The 21,775-nt window shown below is 38.6% G+C and overlaps 1 protein-coding gene across 1 annotated transcript in view; it reads left to right on the top strand.

Annotated features, from left to right (window-relative positions):
- Positions 1-12,750: 12,750 nt before the first annotated feature.
- LOC150090674 (G protein-coupled receptor Mth2-like) overlaps positions 12,751-21,775 on the top strand; it is a 28,702-nt gene continuing 19,677 nt past the window's right edge. Inside the window, exon 1 of the mRNA XM_090390157.1 lies at positions 12,751-12,808. The gene's annotated coding sequence lies outside the window, so the exon portion shown is untranslated. The remainder of the gene's footprint in view (positions 12,809-21,775) is intronic.

Below are 21,775 nucleotides of genomic sequence, written 5' to 3'. Positions count from 1 at the left end.
TGAAAAGTGTTTTTTCAGAGGGCCGAACAAATGGAAGTCTGAAGGCGCTAAGCCTGGGCTGTAGGGGGGATGTGACAGAATTTCCCAACGATTACGTGCAACCACACACGAGTGGTGTGGAGCTGCGTTGTCGTGCAACAAAATCACGCCGATTGTTCGGAGTCCTGGTCGTTTGCGTCGAATGGGGGCTTTCAGTTTTCCAACGTTACACAGTAAAGCTGGGCACTGATTGTTCCTTCATTCGGCAAGAAATCCACCAACAGAACGCCTTGGCGATCCCAGAACGCTGTGGCCATGACATCAGGCCTGCCCGCCCGATGTCGATCTTCAACGTCAACACGGCCCACTTTAAATTCATTGCAGCCGGCACTCAACACGCAACATAACAACACACATACTTACATACCTACATATATACACTTGCCGGCCTTGGCCTTTTGCCTTTTCAGATGCTACTGCGATATATAGGGAAAACCCTGGAGACCGCAATTAAAACAAACACACCTTGACCTTGCATCAAAAACACACCTGCTTCTTTGTCATCACCTTTTAGCCATACACAGCAACCAGTTCACGGTGAATTTCACTTGGTGAAGACCCGTTTGCTTGCAAAAAGCGAATAACTTCAAGAACATCTGTTTGGACCACAATCGCACATTAACCGTCATTTTGCAACTGGAATCTGCTGCGAGGCGACAGTACTACGACACTGCACTGACGGTCTTTTTGAACGTTATTAACGCGTCTGTCTGTCCAACGCGTTTCATCTCATTCCCTTTCACCATTATTAAGGGGGAAAAAATGTGTTACCTTACTCTTCGGAAACCCTTCGTACAGTACTATCAACCAATCCCAGACAGCACAAAAGCCAGAAGGGTTTACCTGCTAGAGTTAAAAAAAAAAATGTAGATGGTTTTATCTTTTATGTCAAACATCCTTGGGGATACCTACAATGGATTTATGATAACTAAAGTAAGAGACGTATACTTGCGATTGCAACGTATCTAAATGTCTCTGGAACACAGCGTCGATTGAGGTACCTGATATGCTATTTTTTTTTTTTTTTCTTGTTTGTTATTTGGTTTTTAGGAGCATTAGCAACTAAGGCCATATTGCTCCGGGATATGCGGTGGTCATTCCCTGAATGACCTTTCCGCATCCTCCGTATTTGGTGGTGACGGGCTCGAACCCCCGGTCTAATCAAGAAGCGTGTGCTACGCACTGCTGCTCCTTCCCACCTGGCTACGGAGGCGCCCTCCTGATATGCGACCTTCGTCTTTACTGATGTGATTTGTTGAATAGTATGAGTGCAGCAATAAAAGTATTTGTCATATGACTGTAACAATATAAATACGTATTTGTAAGCGAAATTTCGCTGTGACGTAACTTCCGTGATGCATTTTTTGTGACCGATCAGATTTACTTGATTGGTGCCCCAAGGATATTTCACATAAAAAATTACAGGAAAAAATAACACACTAATTATAGAAGAAACATAAGCATCACATAAAATTGTTCTATATTCGGCGGTTTCATGCAAGTATTTATATTAGAAATGATTTTCTTTAAGTGTGGAATTTTGCTGTTGAGGGTCTGTTAAATTTTGAATTTCTTACTAAAAATTACGCGTTTTCACCTGATGGACTTTGTTTCTTTAACCTTATACACTCAATAATCATTGAGTGTATAAGGTTAAAGAAACGTGTTGGGACACCGTTCGTGTGGATAACAGCAACTATTTTCTTAAGTATTGACTTCATTAAATGTCCGAAGACGTCCGGATCTGCAGCTATGCTGCCTGCAAAGCTTTTCACAGTGTCAGAATAGATATCAATACATCTCACTTTCTGTTCCAACATCGAACAGATATTCAAATGGATTGAGGTCAGATGAATTTGGAGGCCAATCAAGATGGGTGGTATCTTCACTGTGTTCCTTGACCCACTCGTGCACAGTGCGGGACTGATGATACGACGTATTATCGTCTTGGAAGATCCCGTTTCTGTCCGAAAAAAAATCCAACATGGCAAGAAATAGCATCAGGGGTCCTAGTCCCTGGCAGTAAAGCATGCCCCATATTAAATAACCATCGCAACCTGCCTGGATAGTGGGTACCATGCATGATGAGTCCATGGACTCGTGTTGCTTGCGCCACACACGAAGGCGTCCGTCGGCGTGTTGTACCAGGTATTTGGACTCGACCAGCACTCGTTTCCAGTCCTCCAGTGTCCAACCAGCATGTTGTTGACTCCGTAGCATTCGCCGTCGAAGATGATCAACGGCAGGGAGAGGATGTCTCTTGGGTAGTCTTCTGTGGAACCCCTACGTCTGAGTGTGCGGCGCATCGTCATTTTGGATATTATTTTTGCATTCCCCATATTGTATTGCGATGTCAACTGTCACACAGTAATCACTGCCGTTGAGCCCGTACAACGAGCTGCACCCTTCTCGTATTACAAACATCCTCCCCCTTGCCTAATCCTTTACAGTTTTGTCGGCGAGAGGTGGTTTGAAACGTTCGACACCATTCTTTGTACACCTTAACCGCAGTGGGCCATAAGAAACCGATAAGACGTGCCGTTTCCGATATGGAAGGATCCGACGCACGAATTCCCACAATCACGCCCTTTGAAACTACATGATATCTTTATTACATCCCATAACTGCTACTTTATCACTTGGACTTGCACGACCAAATACAAATTACAACTGCTCTAGCGTAGGAAGCTGTTCGGCTTTTTATAATGCGAGCTATATGGCATAGTCCATTACAGATGGGGTGGTCATAATTCAGTGATTACTGAGTGTATAATTTTTATATCTTAAAAGCACCGGATAGCTCATTACACCTATCCCGTATATCCATATCGTAGCTATCCAATCTAAATCATCATATCACAGCTTGGAAATCGGGGAATATTTCGTGAACTATTTTTGGCAATACAGGCCAGCCCAATACCCAGTAGCAAGGAGATCAACAGCCAGATCAACTGGGAAAGTTTTAATTTATATTTAAGACAACTCTCAAATTTTAATAGTATACCCAAACTATCTTTCTCTCCTAAAGTTTTAAATATTACATTGATGATATTAAGGTGATATATTTCACCATAAGTTACTTGGAATAACAGTAGCTTCATAAACTTCAGATTAGGAGAGGACAGACTTAATTTTAAAAAAGAACTTAATGATGAAGAGAGCACCACTACCACCCTTTTTACGTTTTCTGTTATTTAGAATTATATTACAACCTGTAAGAGCGGTAAAAGATTATCAGTGGTCAATAGTCACGTTTCCATTAAGATCTATAATACCAAAACCTTGAGAAAAAACAAGAACTTCTAATTTAGATAATTTTTGTTTAAGCTACGTACGTTTACGCCCATAAAAGTTAACCCGAATAAAGTTATTACAAAGAATATTTGCAGCATTCGGAGAGTTCTTAACAATTGATCTACAGAAGAATGAGCAAGCTGACCGCTTCATGTCCATACTGTTTCCAAGAAAGGCATATCAAAACAGTTGACAACAGCATTTACTGGACTTTAAGCAGAACTTACGCGGACCGTCAATGAGATTCTTGGGGCTCTTTTCTTTAGACTCGTCGAACATTTCCGATCGGTGATTGTAGAGAACATGTAGGAACAAGTTTTTTCAGGGTCTGTACCATGTCCTGTTCAATTAAAAGCGAACAACTCATTATTACATCATTCGGGAACGAAAACAATGTTGAAGCATATCTGTTGATTTAATTCGTGAATAATTTTTCGAACGATAATTACTTTGTCTCCTTTAAAATGTTGAAGCTGCTCAGTTTTCATTTGAATACACCCTTATATTATTAGTCCCATGGTGGGACTATTAGCCCCATAAAGATGAGTGTTTTAAATTACCTGGAATAAGGCCAGATTTACCGAATGCAATGGTGTAGTTGCTCCAAGACTTCCAGGACAAAATCAATTACAACTGTTCCAGAGTCTCCTGCGACCTTATTTTTAGCGCCTCTAAAAATGTGCGCCAGTGCCACAAGCTATCTGACTTTCGGTTAGAGAACCAAAAAAGCCATCGAAGGTTAATATCTCCAATTTACATACACGATATATTAACACCTCATAAACTAAGTTGCCTTGGTAACAATTTGTGCTGAATCAAGGTCAAGAATTTCTAATGATATGGGGAAAACAAATTATAATGAGCACATTCAATTTCAGTTAGTTCATACTTATGCAGGACAGCGATCGCGTCGTTTAAATTTTTCAGATAATCCTTTGTTAAATCCTACCTTTTTTAAAGCTTTCTTGGTTATCGCTCCAAACTCTTTAATTCACCATACTCAATTTCAGATTAATTACATTCCTCAGAGTTCAGACACACCCTGTGAGGTGATGCTTATATCTCTCAGGAAATGTTATGGCATTTATTTATTCATAGATGAAGTCTGAGACCAATCCGTGTATTAAAGTCGTTTGCTGAAGAATAGTGCAATCAATAAGGACAAAGGATTGTTGTTGTTGTTGTTGTTGTTATTTGGTTTTTAGGAGCATTAGCAACTAAGGCCATATTGCTCCGGGAGATGCGGTGGTCATTCACTGACCTTTCCGCATCCTCCGTATTTGGTGGTGACGGGCTCGAACCCTGGTCTAATCAAGAAGCATGTGCTACGCACTGCTGCTCCTTCCCATCTGGCTACGGAGGCGCCCAAAGGATTGAAAAGGAGCCATGGGACGATGTCCTCCAAAAATTTAACACGAAGAGATAAGGGATGGGTCTGCATCTCTCCCACAAATAGGAATCATTTTGTGCAATTATACTATACAATCATTAGAGTCTGTGCTTTTAGCACAGTGGCATCGTCACCGTCCTCCCACACCAGGTGGAAAAGACCTGAGTTCGAGTCCCATTGATGATGTGAAGAATTTTTATGGGCCTTTTTCACAATGTTGCTGAGTTTGTCGGTCTCAAGAGAGGGTAGCATGGTTTTCTCTCCCGGAAACTGGGATTTTTCGTCCAGAAAACAGAAAACCGGCCTCAGAACGCACGCAATTTACAGACAATAAACACAAAGCAATATGGCCTTAGTCGCTAATGCTCCTAAAATCCTACTACTATTAAATAAACTCTAAACATTTTTATGATACTATGAGATAATATTCTTTTTCATGGTTTTTACAGAAAAGCTAATCTAATGAAAGACAGCATACCCTTTAAAAAGTACGTTCCTTTCGCAGCAGGCCTTTGGTGCCTTGCAGCAGTGTTTCTTTAAATTAAGAAAAATTGTTAAGATAGCTTTTATTAATTTTAATGAGTGTCTTTTTTCTATGGGGTATACTGAATCTGATAACTGGATAAAACTAAGGTTGATCCGATGGCCAGAAAGTGAATGCAGTTTCCATATTTTTATAAATTTCAGTTCCTATACACGAGCATTTTAATAAATCAAAACTCGGTATTAACGGACTTCGCATATTTTGTTTAAAATTTATTTTATGTACTTCTGTCCATTTTCAGCTATAGCAATGGCCGACGACTTTATTTTGACGTGAAAAAACAATTTATCTTTAAAACGATGATCAAAAATTCCATTATTTCACTTATCACGACGATTTATGATATAAATAAATGTCTACACCAGATTTAATCAAGAAAGTTTTACACCTAACAGAATTTTTATCAAACTCAGACTGGTAAAATTAACGCCTAGGCAGGCAAATAAATAATTAAGATGGGATGAGAAAAAGCCATCGTCCGAGGTTGTGCCACTTAATTTAATCCCGCGACACAGAATAATACATGATTTAGCATTAACAACAGCATTAAGCTAATAAACACGAATTTCATTCTCTTAAAATTATTACATCAAGCTAATAATGAAATGAAAATTTCCATGTCTGATAACAATATTTCCTTTAAAATTCAGCGAGTGGGAAGCAGTTATCTGCCCGCATTTCATTCATGAATCTTTAAAACCTCATTAAAGTAATTTAATTTAAAGTAATTAGTATGTTTCCACTCGTTTGACGGAGAAATTTTAAAAAATAATATTCAATTCCGGAACAAGAATATTAAAATATTCACCTTCCTTCGGAAAACACTGCTGTATTATATACAGATTTTATACGACTGTTATAATACCAACAACAGAATTACGCAAAGAGATAGTTAACAAAAACTCGACAGACACACACAAGGGAAAATAAATTTAAATTGGAAAAAATTTCCACCTGGTGGTGTGGACGTAGGCAGTCTGAATAAATGTAATGAAAGATTAGGCAAGATTTTAAGTTGCATAGAGTTTATCAAGAACCCATCTAGTCACATCATTGAGTGAGTTTGGTTGGAATCGGCAAAAATGCTGCGTCACGAAGCTACAGCAAAGTTTTCAAATGGGATCAAAGTAAGCAGTTGTCGAAAATCAAAATGTTATCACGAAAGAAAATTTTGTTGTTGTACAGTTTAGGCGCATGAATAACTTAGGCCATGTTGTGCAACTTACATAACATGTCTGTAAGTTGCATGTGTTCTGTGATCGATTTGCTGTTACTGAACGAAAAACCTGAGTTTCCGGGAGAAAAACCATGCTACCCTCGCCTAAGAACGACTAACTACGTTGCTACGTTGTGAAAAAGACCCATAAAAATTGCTCACATCATTGACGGCATTCGAACACAGGTCTTTTCTACCTGGTATGAGAAGAACGGTGATTATACCAACTGTGCTACATATGAGTGCGCTAGCATGGAGATGACTTGTTTCTTTTACTATACACTGTATAGGAAACCGTTAACATATCGGATTTTAATATATTTATGCCATTTTATCTATATCAGATCAGATTTAAACATATCTAACTGAAGTGGCACATGATCCACTGGAACATTGCCTAAAATGGTTACAGTCCATCAAGGGAGGGTTTACAAAACAAAGATTATTGATGAGCGAAATCTACCTCTTGCCACAATCAATTAAATGTTGTTTTAATTGTTGATTTGTAAGAGTCCTTCAGGCTTCTATAACGTGCAAGATGCAGTAAATGCAATTAACAACAGCCTCACACAACTAGGAAACTACCTCAAATCCTTTGGTCTGAAGATTAATCCAGACAAGTCCGTCTGCATGGTCTTTAGATTTAGGTCCAATCCGACAGTCATTCAGTCTACGCATGAAGGAAAAATCACCAGAAGTGTATCAAAGCATCGTGACCTCAGGGTGATCTTCGACGCAAAGTTACGGTTCAACTAGCAACTTGAACACCTACGCTTTCAAATAAGCCTAAATCGCTGGATGGCGAAACAGCATCTTCTGTATCGTCGCAAAGCCAGGCACTACCAAGAGATACATCCAGACCGCCATTTTCCAACGCGTCCTCTACGGAGCAGAAATTTGGGGTTATGAGACCAAAACTACATTAAAATCAATATGTGCAGCAGAGTTCTGGTTACTTAAATGGGCCACATGGAAGTCTAAGTTACCTCCACAGCAGCGAACCACAGTGAAGGCTCTCGGGCTGGAACGATTGACAATTAAGATGGAAGAGAGACGCCTAACTTTCACTGTAAAAATGCTCACGGGAAAGATCTCTGCCCCCATCATCTGGGATGTGATCCGATGGAGAATTTCCATTCCTGCGCTGAGAGCAATGCCTCAGCTGGGAGACTGAGGCATTCGACCCATGGGAGACTGCACATGTCTGAGACATTTCTGCCCACAGAAATGTTAACGTTGATACAGTCACTGGACGTGGACATGATGAACCTGTAGGATGACGAACTTGAAAAAAAAAAAAAAAAAAAAAACACTATCTGTGAACTATGAATCCTCCAATCTAGATGTATGGAGAACTGGTTCGCATGGGATCTATCCATGTATTTTATTTAATTAGTTTTGCTGTTTTGTTATCATTATTTATCTTGTTATAAAGATTACAGATTATTATGGGAATCAATATTGTAATATCTGTTTAGTTATTATTATTTCTCCTTGATAGGGTTCCCACCCCATGAAAGGTACTGGTATCAAGTACACAAGTGGTTGTTATTTCCGGCTATTATTACTATTGGCTGAGGAACTCGACCAATAGTAATAATAGCCTCTGTAGGATAGTCAGAGAATGTCCTACAGGAGTTCAGTATTGCGACTTTCTGGAGTTCTTTGAAGGTGTTCGCTGGTAGGCCTATTGCTGCTAAGCTCTTGAGTAGGATCCTTGGCACCATGCCAAGGGTTGACGCGGTGACTGGGCTGGTCGTTACTTGTTCCATATGCCACATCTCTTTGACCTGTCTTAGGTCTGTGTACTTCCTGATCTTTTCTTCGTAGGTTTTCGGGAGGTTGCCAGTGTTGGACACTGCTATGTCGATCAGTTAAATAGCCATTTCACTCTTGTCGACGAGGGTTATGTCCGGTCCGTTGTGCAGGATTGTCTTGTCTGTTATTATGGCGCGGTCCCAGTACAGCTTGTGGGTTGGGGTCTCTAGTACAGCCTGTGGTTCGTACTTCTAATATGGTATACTTTCTTTGATCAACTAGTATTTCCTTGCTAGCTTCTGATGTATTATCCTAGAGAAGACCGTAAGTGTATTCTATCTGGATGATCACCCTTCATCCTGCGGTGACGTACTCGATTGTTTCTGGGGCCAGGTGATATCATCAACATGTGTCATCTATCACAATGGGTTCCTTAGCGATGTATTTTCTTTAGTTGTACTGATTATCTAATCTTGGATGGCGAGCATGAATCCATTAGTCTTGGAAAAGAGTGTCCCGCTCATGAGCCATGCATTGAAAGCTATTTTATCTGTCATCTTAATGGAGGTCATTGTTGTGTATGCCATGGAGTATCTTCTTTGCCTCTCTTTCTATCTTCGTTTCTATTGTCTGGGCGGAAGGGCTCTCCTTGCTTAGACTGAGTAGGGCATGTCATTTGTCTATCTTCCTTATGGCCTGGTAGAGTGGCGCTGTGCTTTTCTGGACGGGATCCTTCAATTTAGCTATCGCTATCTTCTGTTGCTCGATAAGGTCTATCAAGCCCCTTGCTCCTTCTTACCGAAGCTACTATCAGTCTCTTCCCAGCTGACTTTGGGTGCCGTTCGCGGCTCTTGTTCATCATTGTCCTAGTCTTTCTCATGACATCCTCCAGCTCCATGTTAATCCAATCTATGATCCCGAAGGAGTATGTTAGCACTGGGACTACATAGGTGTTTATGGCTTTAACTGTGTTCCCTGAGTTCAGCTTTGCTTTCAGCAGGCTTCTGAGTGTCTGATGGTATTTTTTGGTCAGGCAGACCTTGATTTCCTTGTGCTCTAACTACTGAGCCTGCATCATACCTAGGTATTTGTAGGTCTTTGCCTCTGTCACGGCTTCGATCTCTTTACCATTCTGCTGCTAGTAGTCTCGGCTGTCAAATTCCCCTGATGCAATCCATGGCTCTTGCATTTGTGAAGACCAAATTCCATCCTGATATTATTGCTGAATTCTTCAGTGATTCAGAGTAGCTTCTCAGGTTCCGCTTAGAGCTTTATGTCATCCATGTACATCATGTAGGAGAGGGTGTATAGGTTTTTTCTTCCTTTTTTGAAGTTATATCACGTTGTTGAACATCGTGAATAGCGGGTTGAAGCTAAACAGAACCCAGTGGGCTCAAGGCATCTCGGTGAAAGATTCCTCTCCTGATGGGGGATCAGTCTGGTTGTGATGTTCTTGACCTTATTGGTGGTACTCCATTTCGATATGGTTGATCTAGGAAGTTTGTCACTGTCGGATTGACTTTATAGATCTTCAGCGTCTGTTAGCCATCTATGAGGCACGGAATCGAAGGCCTTGCGGTAATCGATATAGGCCCTGCACAGGTCGCAGAGCTTCTTGTAGGCCTGCTCTATAACTGTGGCATTAATGGTTAATTTCTCCTTTGCTTATCAGCTTGCATTCGTTGTGCTGCTCGGCCATGATGTTCTGGTCTGATATCTTCTTGGCTATGCAGCTGGTCAGGATCTCTGGGTGACTAATCATACAGGTGAACTGCTCTGCTAGGTGCTTGTGTGTGTGTGCAACTGAACTTCTTGAACCAGTAGTTGTGGACGTTATCTGTTCCTGGGGTTCGCTAATTGTGGGACTTCCTGATCAACTGTTTTACTTCTTCCTCTCGAATCTCTCATTCTGTCATCTCTTGTACGTCTTTGTTTTCTTCCGTTCTAGTTCTGTTCTTGGGGCTTAGCTGTTATCTCTTACTTCACTGCTCCATAAGCTGCTGCAGAACTCCTCGATCACCTTCTGCCCGGGTGGTCCGTTTCCGTCTTCTCAGAAACTCCTGTAGAAGGCTCTGTTATATTCATATTAAATTTTATATTTAAGATTCGGTTGTTTATTTTTCTATGGGAGGCCTCTTTGTAGCTGCGTAGTCTCTTGCTCAGTGCGAAGAGAGTCTACTTCAATGTCTCTACGTATTCATGACCTCATCTTTTCCACTTCAGCAGCTCTGGGTTGTATTTCTTCTTGCTCTTCCTCGACCAGTTCTATGCCCTCCATATTCTTTATTCTTTGTAGTTGGTCGCTCACATCCTTCTTGATTTTTTCCAAAATTGCAGGAACCATCAGATTCTTCGTGATGACGGTCATTCTCTGAACTACTATTTGCTGTTCGGTGATCTGAACATTTGGGAATCGTCCCAACTAATTATTATTATTATTATTATATTATTATTATTATTATTATTATTGGTCTCCAGCTTCGTTATTTCGTAGTATGCTTGCATGATGTTGGTATTCATTTCGATGCTCCATTTCATGCGTTGTCGTTTTCTCCCTGTATTATTATTATATTATTATTATTATTATTGCTCTTATATTCTTTCTCACTGACTGGGGTTCCACCTCGCGACGGGTATTGCTACCAAGTACACGGGGTGGTTGATGTTACTGTTGGTAAAGGAACTCTCTGCCTATCCTACAGGTGTACAGGATTGCGACTTTTTGGAGTTCCTTGTAGGTGTTCGCTGGGAGATCTATTGCTGCTAGGCTATTATGTAGGGTTTTTGGCACCATACCGGTGGTTGACACGATGATTGGGATGGTCGTTACTTGTTGCATGTGCCACATCTCTTTGATCTCCTGTCTTAGATTCGTGTACTTCCTGATTTTTTTCCTCATGAGTATTCTGCAGGTTGCCAGTGTTGGGTACCGCTATGTCAATCAGACAGGTAGTCTTTTCCTTATTGTCCACAAGGGTTATGTCCGATCTGTTGTGCGGGATTGTCTTATCCATTATTATGGCGCGGTCCCGGTACAGCTTGTATTGGGGTTTCTAGTACTGCCTGGGGTTCGTACTTATAGTACGGTACACATTCTTTGATTAACTGGTATTTCCTTACTAGCTTCTGATGTATTATAGTGGTTACCTGGTTGTGTCTACGAGTGTACTCAGTCTGGGTGATCACCTTGCATCCCGTGGTGATGTGTTGGATCATTTCAGGTGGCATCGTCGACATCTGTCATCGTTCACTCCGGGCTCCTTGGCTATGCATTTTATATAGTTTCTGGTGTTGATTACCTGGTCTTGGATGGCGAGCATGAATTCTTCAGTCTCGGGGAAGAGAGTCCCGCTCGTCGGGATTGTCGTTACTTCTTGCATATGCCACATTATCTTTGATCTCCTGTCTTAGGTTCGTGTACTTCCTGAATTATTATTATTATTGTTGTTGCTCTTATATTATTTCTCCCTGATTGGGGGGTTCCACTCCGTGACGGAACCCCCCAATCAGGAAGAAAGTTATTATTATTATTATTATTATTATTATTATTATTATTATTATTATTATTATGTGTCTTCTCTTTAAAAGAGAAATATCCATAATTCTTATATATTTTTTTTCAAGAGTTATATCTTTATTTTGATAAAAATAGGGAATTTCAATCAGAAATATATACCGTATTTTTAAATTACCATCACTCGTTTTAACCTAAACACTGTGTGCATGGAATTAATGACCGCCATCTGGCGTTAAAGAAAAAAATAGACATGTAGTACTTGATTAAAAAAAATATCAGTTTTTGGTGTAACCTTCTTTTCGTCACAACAGCTGTGCATCCTTCTGGCCGATTCTCTTAGGATGTTCCCCTGAATCACATACCAATATTTTCGACAGCTGTTGGAAATAATATTTCAAACGGTATAAATTGCCGTTTTCATCAAGAACAAAACTACAATTTGTTCTAGGTGACAATGACAATAAATACAAATAGAACGGGGATAAGAATGACAACTAAACCTGATATTAATCTATGTGAACATCATTCAGATGATGTCGCGTAATGTTTCCTGTGTATATAGCCTGTCGCATAATGACAAGCTACATACATAGGAAATGTTGAATATCGAACTCCCTATATAAAGGAATGTTACATGATTATCGTACTGATTTATCTGCGCAGTTTCGTAGCTCGGTGCGGAATTCCTCTTTGGACACTACTGTACACATAATATAAATATTCAAAATTCTACCCGGTCCTTTAAATTATAATACCCTCTAACATCCAAATAACATGTAGAAACCATTTCCTAGTATCGTCATCCATTCATTCGCCAGTGCCTTTCTCCGTTGGCTGCAAGTCGGATTTCCCGCTGTCAAGGTTGAAATTGTTACCCAGATGCTCCTATATAAAAATCCTCGATGATGCTTCTCATTTATGATGAGCGGGACGTTTGTATAACCCTATTAGATTGCAACTTTCGAATGACGGGTTTCGGCATGCTGTTTTTGGTGCTGCTCAGCTGGCTGAAAATGAACCACGGATGATAAGGCACACACACTACTGCAGGTAAGTGTTTTGAAAATCTTGCGAAATAGATATCAGGTGCCGTTTGCAACATTAATATGGGACAGCCGTTGCGACTAACTACAGGAGTAGCCTAGCATTAGACCTGTAGTACTTTCCTTTTCTGCTAGTACATTTTTCTTTATTTCCTCAAGTGATGATATTGCTTATTTTGAAAATGTTCCTTGCGTCTTAAACAGTTCAGGTTTGTAAAATTTTTTTGGTTAAATTTTATTTTATAAAATTCCCCTACGTCATCCAGTTAGATTTTATTTTAAACTGTATTTATTTTTAAACATTTGAATTTGTGTATAATTCATAACATATTGGGGGTAATTCTTGAAGACGCCGACAGCACTAGTAGAAATGAAAAATTAAAAAAGCCAACAAGAGACTCTGAAAGTAACTACAGATGGTATTGTTTCTTTTCTAACTTAAAGTTTGTCACAAACTACAATATTAAATTTAGAGAAAATTTACCTGGGGGGAAAAATGGGAAATTCGATCACTAATGCCCATTCTCCTCATGGAGCAACAGAGAACTGAGCTATAAGGCGCAACAGAGAACTAAGAAAGAACGTAGAGTTTCCATAGATTAACCCAGAAAGAGGCTGAGTTCAGTGGATGCCGGTTTTAAAGTTTTAAGTTTTTATTTACACTTCTGTTTGGCTAGCGTCTGTAAGAATTTATGTATCCAACCCCCGACCTCTAAAGGGCTTTTTTTAGTATAATTCATAACATTCGCGAATATTTATAATATTTTTGAATGATAATCGTCACAAATAATGGTTCACATTTCAGAGGAAACTGGACTATTTTTGTATTAAACATATAAAATTATTAAAAATAGAAATTTAGAAGAGACAAGATAAAATCAAAATCCATGAGTCTGGGAATATGAAGCAGAGATTTCAGAGAATAAAATATGGGCCTACTTTTTAATACCAGTTTTAACACTCAGCGATATTATGACAGATCGATTATAACTTGGCTATTAGGCGAGTCTACCCCATTCCGCTATGGATCTGGACTGAGCGCTTTAAAAAGATGTCTGAATGTTTATGAGTTAAAAAAATTCAAACTTTAATTCTGAAATTTCATTCGGACATGTGTGAGGGAGACAATATTCGGTTAAAAGCGGGGTTATATCCTTCAAACCAAAGGACCTTTTATTTCAAATGGTGTATCTCGGCATAACGCGGTTTATCCAACAGCGCGTGTTCGTTGTTGCATAATTTTTTTTTTTTTTTTTTTTTTAACCTTACAAGAAGTGTTCGGAGTGGAGTGAGAGAACTGGGCTAAACCGCGCGACACCGGAAAATTTCCCAGTGCGCCGGTGGTTGGTTGATTGGTTGTTGTGCTTTAGGTGCATTAGCAACTTAGGCCATATTGTGTCCATATAACATGTCCGTAAATTTCATGTGTTCTGTGATCGATTTGCTTTTGCTGGACGAAAAACCCGAGTTTCCTGGAGAAAAAAAACAAGGTACTCAAGCGCGTGAGACCGACTAACTCAGCCATGTTGTGAAAAAGACCCATAAAAATTCCTCACGTCATCGACGGGACTGGAACTCAGGTCTTTCCCACCCGGTGTGGGAAGGACAGTGATTATACCAACCGTGCTACCTACGAAGGTGCGCCGGTGGCCCAATGATCCTGCACAACGTGGGCCTCTAAATCAGCAAAAACGCTCAGTCAAAAACCCTCTTGTTTTCAGAGGTTTTTAACTGTAGTTAAAAAAAAAAAAAAATGCTCGACACATATCCAGGCTCCGCTTGTAACTACCAAGCTCTGCCATTGTGCATTCCAAGAATCTTTTCCAAAATAAGGAGTGCCTGTTTAGAAAGATAGAAATTAAAATTTATCATTTGGTAAGTCGTTTTCGAGAGACAGGTATTTTTTATAATAATAAACAGCTCCTGTAAACCAATGTTAACAGAAGAAAAAGTAAAAGTTCAGATCGCACTTCAGAATTCTCTAAGGAAATAGATAAGTCTAAACAATAGTGTTATAAAATTCAAAATGTCATTAAACTTCTTTAATGTGTATAATTTTAACTCCTGTATATAGGGTTTTGTTTTAAATGGATAACTCCTTCATTTCAATTTTGTTCATCCCCAAATACTAGTTATGGTGATTTACTCTGCCTGTGATTTGTAGTCTTTCGTGACTACTGACTAGCTACGCCAATTGTCACGCATGTGAAAAAGTTTGGATTCGATTTCCTTCATAAGACAAAAGTAGGATAAGCCTGTTGAAAAGACAGACGTCTTTTTCCTATGGTGGCTGAGTAAGCAATCTCCAGCAGAACTATAGTCTGTAGAATAAAGGCAATTTACTGATAGTGACAGAAAATGTTAATCTAGTTTTACCTTTCAATCAAATGAAGTCTGTATTCCGCTTAGATGAAAGTAAAATAAAAATACTTTTCAGCATGACGTGCGCGTTGTAGGCTTAAACCTTTATGGATTCCATGTATGCAAGGAAACGTTAGAGAGCCCACTACTAACTCATTTGCAGCACTGTAGTCTATAGTCTATAACTTTAATTTGTTTTAATAAATAATATATATACTGTATATATATTGTTGCACGGCTCCTACCAAATTATGGCAATTCGGCAGTGTTTTTTTATGCTGATACCGTACTGATAAAGGCCAATCAGTGTATCGTAGTGTAATGTTAGGTTATGTTTTTCGTATTAAGTGACTTGCAACTTAGTCCGGATGGCAGCAGAAGCTGCCACCAACTGGTTACCATTCCTAGCACTTGGACCCCCCCCCACATGGGAAGAGATGGAAAAAAAAAAAAAAAAATATCAGTATCATGGAATATCGTTCACGAAATACATATGAAGTTTGACAATCACGCTGAATCCGTCCTGGAAATATGCGTGTCTACGGGTTAAACGCTTGTGTATCATTCCTCAGTCATATATCAGTTCTTGGTCTGATATACGACTGAGAAATGATACATGAGCGTTAACCCGTTTTCTCTTAGATAACAAAGGCAATGAACAATTCGTACTGAATGTGATAAGAGACGATTCATAGTTGGACAAATTTACACAAGTCGGTTTTCTGTTCTTTGTTCCTGGTAAATTGTTATATTAAGGAAAATGTGAACACAATATCCTACTGTATGTCCATAATGAAGACACCTGAAACACATCGTTATTAGGTAATATCTTCTAAATCTGCGACTCCTCCACCCAAGAAATATATATATCCTGACTGTTCTAAGTAATTACAGATTTAAAAATTCACATCCAATATCCAGTTTCTGCATCTTTTTTCTTTCCCACTTGTCTTCGAGAGTCTCATCTTGCAACTTCAAAACTCGTTCTCATCAGTAACCAAGTTAACCGAATTCCATTCGTATAGATCAGTTTTTCTCAACCTTTTTTTTTTTTGTTTTGTTTTTTGCTCGTGGCCCTCTGTAGCCCCACAACTCACAATCGCTGTTAATTGGAAAAGCTTTCGTGATCCTCTGTGGCGGCCACGAAAGTTGGCATGTTCCCTGGGAGCCATAATGCCCACGTTGTGAACCACTGGTATAGATCTTTCAAGAAGTTACCTTCTTTCATATCCAGATCAACACAAAAAATGATGTTATGAGGTGTTGGTTTAGATGGTTTACTAATGGAAAGTCCCAATTCTTTCAAACGCGGATCTGACTCAAGCAAATTAACATTTTTCATAGTGCCCACTTCGACAATAACTGCATAAATATAAAAAACATTCACATTAGAGAACTAACTCACCTGCCCATATGTAAATTGCATGTTCGGTTGATTTACCTGTTTTGCTGGAAGAAAAACCCGATTCGTAGACAGCAAGGATTCTTCGGGGGAGCCTTTCTGTCCACGCCTGAGATCGATTAACTCAGCCACGGAGTGAAAAAAGCTCAAAAAAAAAAAAAAAAAAAAAAAAAAAACCGGGATTCCAACCAGGCCTTTTAACGAACTGCGTAAATATAGACGTCTCCAGATATGCAAAATTGTTTAGGTAACGCTAAACATCATAATGTATTTTCGGCGCTAACGGTTTTAGTATTAGTATCAAGAAAGCCAAAAACGTTTACTGCACTAGCCAATAAATAATATAAATAAAAAATAAATACAGTCTATAAAAAAAGTAAAAAGAAAATAAACAACCCATATGCTTCCTTCCTCACGTAGGGCTGACCTTCAAATTTGTCCAAGTTGTCAATCTTAACTACTCAAGGAGGTAATATATTCCAAATTAACAACTCTCTAATTTGCCTATTTCCGGGAGGTAAAATCTACCCTGATGATGTTTTTTTTCCTAGTGAAAACCAGTCTACTCCTATGTTAACAGAATGTGATTTATTCATTTCATTATACATGATCAGTGTTTATGTCATGTCGTTTGGACCTTTCTAAAAGGTATAGAACAGTAATGGTTAATGTCATTGCATTAACTGCAAAGGCTGTTTTAAGACATTATTGGACCTTTAATGAATTTTTAATTTGTCTGAAGTATTCTTAGATGGGCTGCAATAGTATCCTCAGATGGGCTGCAACACTAGAACAACGAGATGTGCCGAACCACGAAATCGGCTTTCTCCACACTTTGATGTCTGTAATAAAAATGTGAATCGTGATCGTTTCGCCACACACATTTCCAGTACCCGAAACACTGCCACCGTTCCCGAAAACCACCAAACGTTTTCGTTTGTTCACACACGAAAAGCTTGAGGGTTGCCATACAGTTGCGTAAACTTATTGCTCTGCGCTCCTCGCATGTTTTGTTAGTGTAACAGGGTTTCTGCCATTTGACAGAAACACACTTCCACATGACATCTTTCCCCAGAATTTCTTCTCGTTACCAATTTTATACCATAATAGCCACTGACTAAATACACTCAACACTAAATCGATACATGGGTAAATTCCACTATGCCTGTAATGAAGTTTCTTCTGCACGAACATCTATGATTATGCCTCTCGTATGGTCGTGATGTAATTTGCCTTTCCCATGGTGCATCTTTAATGACTCTGCCGAGACACTGCAGCTTTACTTATAGGTCTGTCTTACCACACGGTTATTTTACTCGCCTGCGACTGGATTCTCTAATAAATTGGTAGAGCAGTATAACAGATTTTAAACAAAACACAAACATAAAAAAAAAATACTAACTTTAGAATCTTGTTTACATTTCAAATAACAAAAAGGTTTTTCAACTTTTTTTTTGTATATTCATTTGGGACGCTGTGCATGTGATTAGCTTATCTGACCATACAAGCCTAGGGTATACTTCCTCGTGTGGTATCATTTTAGATAAATGAATAAAACCACCTTGTTGATTCTTTTCCTTCATAAATGGTAAGAATAAGATTGGATCAAATCGAATCCAGGCAGGTAAGTTCTGTTCTTAATGATTGTGCCAGTATACACCTCTAGAGGTGTACTGATACAAAGTAACTAATTTTATAGTCAATATTGCTCAACTGTATTCTACGCAGAGGTTGAAGCAGTCTGGTTATTAGCGAAAATAAATTTAATATAGGTTAACGTTCGTTCTTCCAGAATCCATGTCACGAGGTGCTCACTATGCCTTACTTACTTGCTCAAATTTAAAAGACGATAAATAAGAACGGTATTCTCTGTCACGTTCAGATTTTAATAAAATCGTGACCGATTGCTGACAAGAAAAGTTGAATTTCAAATGTACATGTTTTGATTCATTTCTGATTTTTCAAATCGGTGTGTGTAATTTTTTACGTTATTTATTTAGATATATATTTTTTCCAAATCTGGATACATGCTACTAACAAGAGCTGTGCATGCCATTTATGGCACGAGTAAGCAGATTGGCACCCCTGCTCTACACTAAAAAACAAACCTTTTCAGTTTTTTTTTAAAGTCCAAACAGAATTTACAAAAATTTTAAGCTACTATTCCACAAATGTTTTTATTTCTTAAATTAATTGCATTTTTTTTTTATTTAGCAGAAGTGAAAAGTAAATACTTGCAATTGATAATCTTGTTACCAATTAATTCTAATTGATTAATTAATAATATTTAAAAGTAATTGTTTTCACATCACTACACATACCTCACAACGTAATATTCACTCAATGTTTTGTAATATTGTATTTTATTTAAATCGTCCTCCATTTTTAATAAAATCTGAAACGCGACACATATTTTACGGATCTTCTGTGATTTAATAAAATAAACAGCAACCACGTACAAGCATGTACCTCAGATCACAGAATTTAGTCAATATTTTTGTAATGTACTTCACTTATATTCTATATTTTAATAGCAATTGAAAGATATCACAAATTTCGAATTTCTTCTGTGATTAATATAATAAGAAAAAATATTACTAATTCATGATTTATATATTTAATAAACTGATAAGAATACGAGCTCATCGAAGAGCAATCATTTCAAATACTCAAACCGATCACCTAGAACGTGTTTTTTTCCCCGCACATCCGCCGTATTGCCCATTCATTCCTTGGCGCACAGTATCAAACATAATATCCAGAGACAGAGTTTAGTGGTATTATAGTTTTTAAAGTGGCTAAATCCCATGTTCTCAAATATGGAATTTAGCCCCTGCAATATAAAATAAGATTTCTATATGTTTCTTAGGCACGAGTAGTTGAATAGTATGTTTCTTGGGCACGATGTACTCGAAGAGCTGTTCTTAGGTTTTTATGTCAATCTGCGGTTCACTATGTGCGCGTAGATACTGAAAGTCATTGATTATTTAAATTAATAAATTCTGTTTGGTTTGACATAATAGTTCTAAACATATTTTGAGGATTTTTGTTTTATTTGTATAAAGGGAAAATCCAAAGATTTGAGTGTTAAGTCGAAGTACATTGAAGTGTTGCTGAACTGATTCTATAGTTGAGTTGATCGGCATTACTTCGTCTACAATGATGATGTCACTTAACTGCATTTCGTCTTTTGAATCCTTAATTATGATGACAAAGTCATTTCCTGCCAGTCTTAAAATATAATCTAAAACAATGATGAAAAAGGTATGAATCAAACGTGCAACTTTGTAGACACCTGCAGAAATCGAACTCTCGTTCTTGGTATTTAACATTAATAATTTTAGGAGTCATTCCATAATAGCTTAGTACTAAGCTATTTGAAGTATACTTCAAACCTTTTTTGTCTATTTATTGAATCAAAGGATTTGCTTTTATGAGGTCTAACACTAAAAAGGTAATTTTTATCTTTGGATCCTTCCAAGAGTCTGCTAATGCAGTGTATCTGTTCTATAGTACTACGATAATTTAAAAAGCCTACTTGCTTCGGCCGTAGCATAAGGGTTATGCAAGGTTCAATAGTTTAAAAGCAGCCTGTGGTGATGACTGTACGGAGAATAAATAAATGCCGATGCAACTATGAGTTAGGAAAAGCCATCTCACCCAGCATTACGCCAATAGTTCAACGTGGACGTTGGATTGTCAAGAAATAATGACCTTGTAATAACCAGTCTTCAGCTGCATGGGTTTCTGCTTTAACCATAAAGATTCTCGCCCCAGAGTGCAATCAGTTTATTTCCTACGGGTTTTTCCCACTTCCAGATAACGGCAGTCACAGTATTTCAACTAAAGTTACGCATCCCTTGGACAAACCTCAATACTGTATAAGAATGATTTTTTTCCCTACTATAACATCTTTCAACAGTTTCATAGAAATGTGTCACGGTTTATAAGAAAAGTAGGTTAGGATGCTAATAAAAATGGATTTTTATAATATGCACAAGTGCAATAATTCAGCGGCGGAGAGAAATTTATTATCTTAAATGTAAAATGAATATTTTAACAATCCAAAGCAATGATGATTTTAAAAACAGAAAATGTCATCACCGATGTGCATAAAATGTCTATTTGTTCACATTGAATGACTCCCTATCTTTCCATAAATAAAAATACAGTATACACTACACTGCCAAAAGTAACGACATCTGCACGTTTCAAAGAACCTTAATTACATACTACATCGAGGATACAGTGTATAATTAAGGTTCTTTGCCGACGAGAATACAGTGTGTATGATTCAGGCTAAAGTCAGGTTGGCCCACCTTTAGCCTCAATCACGCACTAGTGTATGTAGATGTCAATTCAGCTGCAATGGGACGAAGAGACCAATTGCTAATATGGTATTCTATGATGACTCCCTGCTGGAAATCACTCAACATCTCGGCCCACTACTGTATTTCTTGATTTGCTTACTTCTAGCGTCAATGCAATTGCTTTTGTACCTATTCCTTAAACGTGGATGGTGATGTTCATTTTTTACAAAATCCCAGAGGTATCCGGATATTTTTGGCAATAAAATGTATAAAGGATGCTCAAATGGACACTGCTCGTATAAAGACACCTGCATATCTACAAATAACCTTTATTTACGGGAAAACTAATAACATATGCTGAAACTTTTAGCCTTCATGACTGCCTCTAGTCTCCATGAAACACCCTCCACTAATTTTCTGTAAATGTCCTCTAATTATTTTCCGCTATTGGGCCTTCAAAGCCACGACCAGTTCAGCTCTTTTTTGGGCGGCCTCTTCTCACAAGCAATTGATAATCCAATTCATCCAAGGATTTCTCTATAGGATTGAGGTCTATAATCACTGTCCTTCCCACATCGGGTGGAAAAGGCCCGGTTCGAATCGCGTGAATGACGCGAGGAATTTTAGACGTAGATAGCAAAGTCCCCCCCCCCGGAAACCCGAGTATTTCTTCCAGCACAACAGGCAAATCGATCAGAGAATACAAGCAATTTATGGTCATATTACACATGGACAGATGAGTTGGATCTCGGGTGGCCCTAATATGGCAGTTTGTAGGATAAGGTCAGAGCTCTGGACTGGCCAGTCCAACTTTTCGAAGCTCATGTCCTCAAACCAGCCGTCACAACGCGAGCAGTATGATATGGAGTGCTATCTTGTTGATACAAGCATGGGCTTTCCC

Source organism: Mastigoproctus giganteus, chromosome 1 (assembly GCF_048544385.1).
Source record: "Mastigoproctus giganteus isolate SK-2022 chromosome 1, ASM4854438v1, whole genome shotgun sequence".
NCBI lineage: Eukaryota > Metazoa > Arthropoda > Arachnida > Uropygi > Thelyphonidae > Mastigoproctus > Mastigoproctus giganteus.
This window is presented reverse-complemented; position numbering and strand designations above follow the sequence as displayed.